Source organism: Rousettus aegyptiacus, unplaced genomic scaffold (assembly GCF_014176215.1).
Source record: "Rousettus aegyptiacus isolate mRouAeg1 unplaced genomic scaffold, mRouAeg1.p scaffold_m13_p_6, whole genome shotgun sequence".
NCBI classification, from domain to species: Eukaryota; Metazoa; Chordata; class Mammalia; order Chiroptera; family Pteropodidae; genus Rousettus; species Rousettus aegyptiacus.
The window spans coordinates 94,986,123-94,994,279 of NW_023416309.1; positions in this window are offsets into that span (position 1 = coordinate 94,986,123).

The window sequence follows — 8,157 nt, forward strand, 5'->3', positions numbered from 1 at the left end:
TTGCACCTGGCAAACGGCAGTGGCAGCAGCAGCAGCAGCATGCCCTTCCCTGTGCACCGAGGGTGCCCGGCCACGTCATGCAGCGCGTGTGGCACTGTCCCGCGCCCACCCCTGGAGGCAGTAAGGCCTGCCCTGAGCTCAGGAATCACCAGTGCGGGAAGGGGTGACATGCCCTTGGCTAAGCGAGGGTAGGGAGGAAGCTGAGGAAAACAAGAGGCCAGAGAGAGCAGGAGACCAGCTGGTAAGGAAGGGAAGCAGGAGAAAATTGTTTCCAAGCGCAGACTCGGATCCTCCCAAGATCTGGGCAGGGAGATGCTAACTGAGCACCTACTGTGCACAAAACTCTAGGCCAGGACCTTTCACAGGCACTCCCCTTCGGTCTTCTCAACTGCCTGGCAAGGTCAGTGTCATGATCATCCATTTTCACAGGTGAGATAATTGAGGCTCAAAGAGTTTTCAATGATTTCCCCTAAAGTCCTCCAGTGAATTTGAAACAGAGTCCAAACTTCTGAATCTCTGATCCGTGGGCCTCTCACCATCCCATGGTGTTCAAGACTGACATGGAGAGGAGGGAGGAGGCCAAGTTCAGCCTTTCTCCTTGTTCCCAGACCTGCTGTACACCCTTAGAGACACCGGGGTTGTCATTCCACGGACTAACACACACATGTGCAAACACCAGGCACACGTATGCATACACTTGAGCTCAAACCCCAGCTTTGACACTTTTACTCGTTATGTAACCCAAGGCAAGCCACTTGTCCTCTCTGAGCCTCACTTTCTCTCATCTCTAAAACAGAGCTAATCATATCTATCTTGCAGGGCTGCTGAGAAAATTAAATGAGATTACACATATAAAGGGCTAAATACAAAAAGCTTGGCACAATGATGGGAGCTCAAGAAAATATACTGTCAGGATGGTATACAGTTAGGAAACTCTTCATTTGGCCTAGGGAGTTATAGGCACCCTCAATGGACCCAAAGTTGACCCTTTCTCCTTGTGAGGAAAGGTCTCATATGGAATTCCTCCTTCTGCTGCGAAAGTTCTTTCTTGATTCCAACCTAAATCTGCCATGCTTCAGATATGATGGAAGGATGGCCACCAGGGACAGAGCCATGTGCTGGGCCTTAGAACCAGTAGAAAGGAAGATGGCAAGGTCAAAATCTTCTGGTTACCAATCAGCTAAAGAACTGCTCTCCGCATCTAAGACTTAATAGTATTTTATTATTTTGTGTTTTCATTATAAGAGGAATATTTTCCCTTGTTTATTAGTGGACTAGGGAACAGCTAGTGATGTCTTATACTTATCTTGTATCCAGCAACTATACCAAATTTTTCTTAATTCTGAAAGACTTTTTCCCCCTAGGGTCTCTTGAGTTTTCTAGGTATGCAATCAAATATCGGTTAAAAGAAATGGTTTTATCTCTGCATTTTAGCCTAGTGGGAGGGATTCTGGGGTTAAAGAAGGGGCAACCTTTCATGGATGAAGAAGTCAGGGACCCCGTGTGCCTCTGCATTAGCTCTGACCCAGGTAGGTCCTGGATGGTCTCACCTCTTCAGGCACCTTCTCACCTGGTGTACCCAGACAGCTGTCCTGGGAGCACAGTCAGACCTCTTCATCCTTTAGCCAGCCTCCCACACAATTTCCTTTTCTCTTCACAAAGCTGCTTCCGTCCAATCCATCTCTCATACTGCTGGGTGTCTAGGGAAGACAGTTTGACTAGCATTCTGCTCTCGAATGTTGACCAACAAAGCAATAGGGGCAAGGTCCCTCGTGGACAGAGGTTTTTCTTGCTTGGCAGTCGAAAATAATAATAATAATAACTAATCCTTGTCGAATTCTTACTATATTATAGTGCCTTTTTGTGTTTGACTTATTTAGTCCTCACGACAACTCTGTGAAGCCCATGCTATCATTTTCTTCATTTATCGGATGAGTAAGGTGAGGTACAGAGAGAGGTTAGGAAACTTGCCGAAGGTCACGTAGAGTTAGACTTGAACTCAAGCATCCAGCTTCTTATAATTTTGTGTTCCTGGGGATGGAACTGTACTCTACACCATTATATGGTAAGCTGGTGGGTCAGAGGAGAATTTAGGTGAATGGGGGAAGAGGGACACTTTCAGCAAATTGATATGGCCAGGCTGAAGGAATAAGTCCCCATGCCTCCTGGCATACCTGCTGTATCTCAGAACTTAACAAGGGTGCACTCTCCTTGTCTCCGTGACCTTCTGAGATGTTTTGATCGTTATCCCCACTGCACAGGTGAGGAAATAAAGGCCCAGAAAGGTAAAGTGACTTGCCCAAGGCCTTTCAGCTGCATGTCGGCATTCCAGAGACTCCATGAAGTCTCTCTAGAGGAAGAGACAAATTTAATTTTCGAGAGGCCAGGGGGAATCATTCTTATTATTCAGATGGGGCTGTCAAGCGGCTGGGAGCAGGAGGCAGCTAAAGCCAGCTCTGAGTCCCAAGGGGGATTCAAGCTTTGGAGAGGGAGGTAGGAGGACTTGAGGAGGAGGTCACAAGGGGTGGAAGAAGCCTGATAGGTGGATCCAACTGATCCCTCTGGGCTTGGGGAATGTGACAGGAGCCCAGCAGAGGCATGTCAGGAGCCTCCCGCAGTCTGGCTTCCCCCAGGATCTGTTAGAGCAAAGAATTCCCGGTGGCTCCAGGGCTGGGAGGAGGAGCTTGCAACAGGTCCCAGCACGCAGAGACGGAGAAAGCAGCTCCTGCGTCCAGCCTGAGAGGAGTGGTCTAGCGGCTCTGCTGCTGCAACCACGGTGGGCAGTGGGAGGGGTGGGACCTGGGCAAGGTTCATACTTGCCCACCCACTCTTAGTCCTCTGTCCTAGCCCATGAACTGAGGCCCTTCACCCCAAACAGAGTGAGAGCACCAGGGTTTGGGGAGGAATAATCAGGCAGAGGAAGAAGCCATTGATGGGGGAAGCCCCCGGACTGAGAGTGGAGGCCAGTACCCTGCGCTCTGGCAACTTCCAGTCTGAGGGAGGAGTACAAGCCCTGAGGGATCAGGCAAAAAAGGACGGAGAAGGCAATCATGGGGTGGGATTCTAGGCCAAGGAGATTCCTGAGCAGAGCAGGGAAAGGAGTCCTGGGGAGCCTCTGATCTAAGTGGGATAATCCAGATACCATGCTCCTGGCCTCATGATTTGGCCTGTGTGTTATTTATCAGTTTGAAGTGAGAATGGTAAGGCAGCGGGGGCCATGGGCCAGAGTGAAACTCCTCATGCTGGCCAAAGAGTCTTCCTTTGATCTGATCCAAAATTCAACGGAAATCTTAAATCCGATGGTTCAGATGAAGCCGAGAGAAATATATTTCATATATGTTCCACAGAGAGTGGCACCCTCCCCTGGAAACGAAATAATCTCTCCGTTTTGGGACCAGAGAGGCTGAAAGCCTGGCACCGTGAGGAGCCGAATCAGAAAACTTGATGTGTGGAGGAAGCTTGGGGCCAACTCCTTTCTTCTTCCTGGGCTGGCCAGACACGTCCCCCAGGATGCCAAAGGGGCTGAGTACTTGAGAGTCATCAAGCTGTGGGGTTGGAAAGAGCTACAGAATGCACCTGATTTGATGGGGGGAGCAAAGCCCTATTCTTGGGGAGACTCTAATCTGATGGGAAACAAGCTCTGCCTTGAAAAGCCCCAGACTGGAGTGGAAAGTGGTGGCGAACACACATCAACCCCGCCCGCCCCCCCCGCCCCCCCCCATTTGTCAAGAGAAATTATCTGAGCTTCAGAGAGGGTGTGTAACTTGCCTAAGGTCACACAGCCAGCAGAAGCAGAGCAGTGCTGTCCTCACCACCCTGTGATTCCAGGTCCCCCTCCTCCCTGCTTGGTGCTGGAGTTGTTCTCAGGACAGGGAGGTAGAAGAATCAGTGGAGACATCTTAGGGGACAACCTTTGGGTTCCTGTGACAGGGTTGGAATTGATGGCCAGGTCTGGGAGCCGTGGGATGTTCCGGAAGGACTGAGATAGAAGCTCTTGCTAGAACTCAGGAAAAGAAGGGAAGGCTTCAGGGAAGAAAGAAATTATATTGTAATAAAATCGTAGGGGTGGTTCTGTGGCCATTCAGTCTCTCTTCTCAACAGCTTACAATGGATATAGGAGATGAAGAGCCAGGAAAGGGGGCAGAAATGAGAAGGGGTGGGGAGGGACATGGGGGGGGAGAGAGAGAGAGAGAGAGAGAGAGAGACCCAGCCTCTCCCCTCCCCCCACACGCTCACGGGCAGGGAGCTAGTTTGTGTTCATGTGTAAATTTCAGCCTGTTTCTGCATCTGTTTCTGCCCCTGAGTATCTCCTTCTTGATTCATTCCTCTGTGTTGGGCTCCTCTCCGTGAGTATATAACCTGTGAGTGTATTTCTCTGTATATGTCCGTGTACAACCATGGGAAGGCTTCGTGCACACGTGCTCATATGCGTCTGTGTTTGGCTCTGCGCACCCCACGGATGCCATTGTGTGTGTCTGCCTTCCATGTATGCCATGAATGTTGTGTGTGTCTTCTGTGGAAATGTGCACTTATGATGTCTTGTGCCTGGCGCCTGCATCTGCCTGTCTCTGAGCATTTGTCTGGGACCTTCGTGTTCTGAAGTTTGGGGTGAAAGGGTCTTTAATGTACCCCATTTTAACCAATCTAGGCTAGCCAGGAAAGGGGAAAGGAGAGGCGTGGAGAGGGGCCACTTTTCGCTCTCTAAGTTTCATCTTGAAAGGGAAGAGACTCACTGACAGAATTTCTCCTTGGCTTGACAGTCATACGTGCTATTCAGAGAAGGGACGGGGAGGGGGACGAGAGGCAGAATAGGGAGACAGAGATGAAAGAGCCACTCTTCTTTACTCCTCCTTGGAATGAGAGAAGCAAGGACAGCGATGAGAGAGAAGAGAGGTAGAAAGAGAAATACTTTGGGGTCAGTGAGTTTTCTTTTCCACCATAATTGTTAGAACATTATTCACCTCCTGGTACCCAGCTCCCAGGTAAACAGGGACCTTAATCCCTCGGAAACCAGAAACTTTGTGGGCAGGATTTAAGGGGTCTTTGCAGAGGTCTGAAGCCCATCCCCACACCCCTGGTTCACGTCCTGCCTCCTAGCCGCTACTTCTTACTCCCTCCCAGCACCATCTCTCCCCCCTCTACCTCCTCCCAGGCCAAATGAGCCCTGGCAAGGAAAGGGTTATCCCAGGTGAACTCGGGGTAGGCAACACCTGCAGGATACTTCTCTGAAGAGGCTGCAGTGGCCCTGAGGACAGAAAGGTGAGAGGAGATTTGCTACCACTACAATGGAAAGAGTTGAGATTAGACGCCGGGCAGAACTAGAAAGCACCAGATGGGGGCGGGGCGGGGGGGGAGGAGAGAGAGTGGGTGTATCATCACCTCCTTGATAGCAGGAAGTCAGTATACGCCTTCTCTGGCCTTTCCCCTCTCTACCCACATCCCTTATAAGTTCTGGGGTTAGTCCTTGATCTCCAAGGCCCCGTCTACACAGGCCTCAGCTACCCGGATAACATTCCATTGACTCTGGATACAATCCCAGAGACAAGTTCAGGCATCCAAACTCAAATGAGGTTTGGAGCTGAGTAATGAGCTGCTAGGGCTATGCAGACATTTTGTCGGGGAACAACCAGCTCCCCACCCCCAACATGCACTGTGGATTTGGGGTGGAGGAGGGGCTGTCTGTCACTCAGCGTCTTCCCAGCCCCCTCCTACCACCACATTCTCCCTCTTCCCACCTGCAAGTAATTTGGCCAATGGGCAGTTAAGATTGCAGTGTGGAATCCCTCTAGATCTGTGTGTGTTTGGTGGGGAGGGGGCTACCTCCTTTACCCCTAGACCCCTAGTGCCCTTTTTCTCTTCACAGCAGCAAATTGCTTGTAATTATTTCACATTGAAAGCCTTCAGGAGCTGCTACCAAAATTGCTTTAATTGAATTAATTGAATCTCATTTTGTTGGGGGAGAGAATGGGGAACATGTCTTAAAATAGCATTTGGGACCCTTGTAGGAGAGAGACTGTGTCCTGGACTCCCTGTCTCGCTTTCTAGTCTCAGCTGGTTTTCCACGCCCAGTGCGTTCAGGACCTTGCCCAGGTCCTGCTCTCAAATGGCAGTGACCAGGGCTGTGTGGAGTTCTCCAGTCTCCGGTCACATTCCTCCTCCCTACTCTCAGGAGGCAGATGGGCCAGAGGGGAGAGGTGAATGGATGGCAGTGGCAGTATTACCTCAACCTTGCCATGACCCCTCCTTCCCGATAATCATACAGCAGCTATAAATGCCATTTATTAAGTGCTTACTATGTTCCAGGCACCGTGTCAAGCATGTTACAAGTGCTATCTCTTTTCATCATCACAACCACACTTCAAAGCATGTCCTATTAGTATTCCCATCTTAGGGGGAGAAAAACGAGGCTCAGAGAGACGTGAAGGCACTTACCCAAAGTCACATAGTAGGCTAGGACTCTTTGGATACCAAAGCCCCCGTTCTTAACCACTCAGTCTTGGTATCTCTCCCTTATAGACCTAACTTCCCAAGGGGCATCCTCATGGGAAGAAACCACAAGTTCCCCTTCTACAGCTCAGACAGCTTGAGGGAGGGGAATGAGGCACCTGCTCCAGTGGGGTTCCAGTCCTATCATCACCCAGGAGCTCAGGGGAACTAGACTAGCTCCCAAGTGGAAAAGAATTCTCATTCCCCCTGGAAAGGGTATGTAGATGAGGGTAGGAAAGGTGGGGACTCTGTCAGCTCAGCTAGCCTCTGGCTGGGAGAGCAATTACACTCCTTCTACTACTTAACTTTACAACCTGGGCTGTTGTTTTAATGATGCGACTCGTGTTGGGCTGTCCAATTAATCTCGCCTTTGGAGGCTTTCCGAGATGGGGCGGTAGATCTTATCATGGGTCTGTGGAAAGAGGTGTGTGCAACCTGCAGTGGGAAGGAACAGCCACCCTGAGGGCCTGTGGCCTCAGAGAAGACCCAGAAGAGGTGATCTGGGACAGGGCCACTGACAGCCAGTGGAGAGAGGGGAGCCAGGGGTGGGGGAAGGCATTGGTGGTGAGGAAGAGAAAGAGGTTCCTTCTCTTTGCACTCTCATCCTTCAGTGTTCCCAGATCTTGGCTTTGGCCCACCAATGCCGTTTGCCGTCCCCAGGAAAACCCTCCATGTATGTTTTGGGGCGTGGAGGTGGCCACTGACCCCAGAACAGGGCTTAGGAGGGACTGATTGTAGGACTCCCCTCAAGGTGGGGGCTTCCACTGAATTTCACGCCCTCCTGCCCTACTCCAATTTAGACTCCAATGTGAGCCCCTCTCTGGCCAATGACGTTGGCTCAGAGTGTCTGAATGGGCTTTCCAGATGGGGCAGGCCCTCAGTACCTAGGGACAGATTTAGGCAGTAAGAGGAAAGGTGGATTGGGGAGCCCCTCCCCCAACCTCTCAGGTCAAGCTGGGCTGGATTTTCTGTATTATTGACTGCCCTTCTCCTCAGCCGCTCTACTGCTGGGTGCGGTACCCATAAATCTACCAATGGATCCAGACCCAGTTGGAGCCCCCTGACTATGTCCACACTGCCCTCTGTACTTCCCTGAGCCTTGCCACACAGCAGCTGGCCATTCAGCTCCCCTGTTTGCCTGCAGGGTCTACCTAGGTCATCTTCATACTGGAGCTCTAACAGAGCAGAGGCTCTACAAATATTTGTTGGATGAAGAAGAAGTCCAGTTCCTTCTTGGGTTTTCTTTTCCACCTCCTCCTCCCTCTTCCCCTAGGTGGGCTGGAGCCTTTCCACCCCCAGGGAGCACACTTCTCTCAGTGGAGGGCCGGATTGGCTCAGTGGGCATGTTCTCTCCCAAGGTAAGCAGGGGCTCTCCCTGGGCTGTGTGGTGCTGCCTCCCTCCAGAACGGGGCCAGGAGAGACTTGGCTGGGAAGGACCATTCAGACTTTGGTCATTCCCAGAATTAGCATCTTTTGGTTTCACAATAGGGTGTATGAAAATATGGACTTTATTAGAACATTCCAGAGCTAGAACCACAGAGTTAGTTAAGGGTAGAGGCAAAACTAGGACCCAGTGCCTCTAGCTCATGGCTGGAAGAGTCAGATGGGAGAGAAGAGAGATGAGCAGCCAGCCCCAGAAATTTGGAAACAAACACATCTCACAGCCAGGGC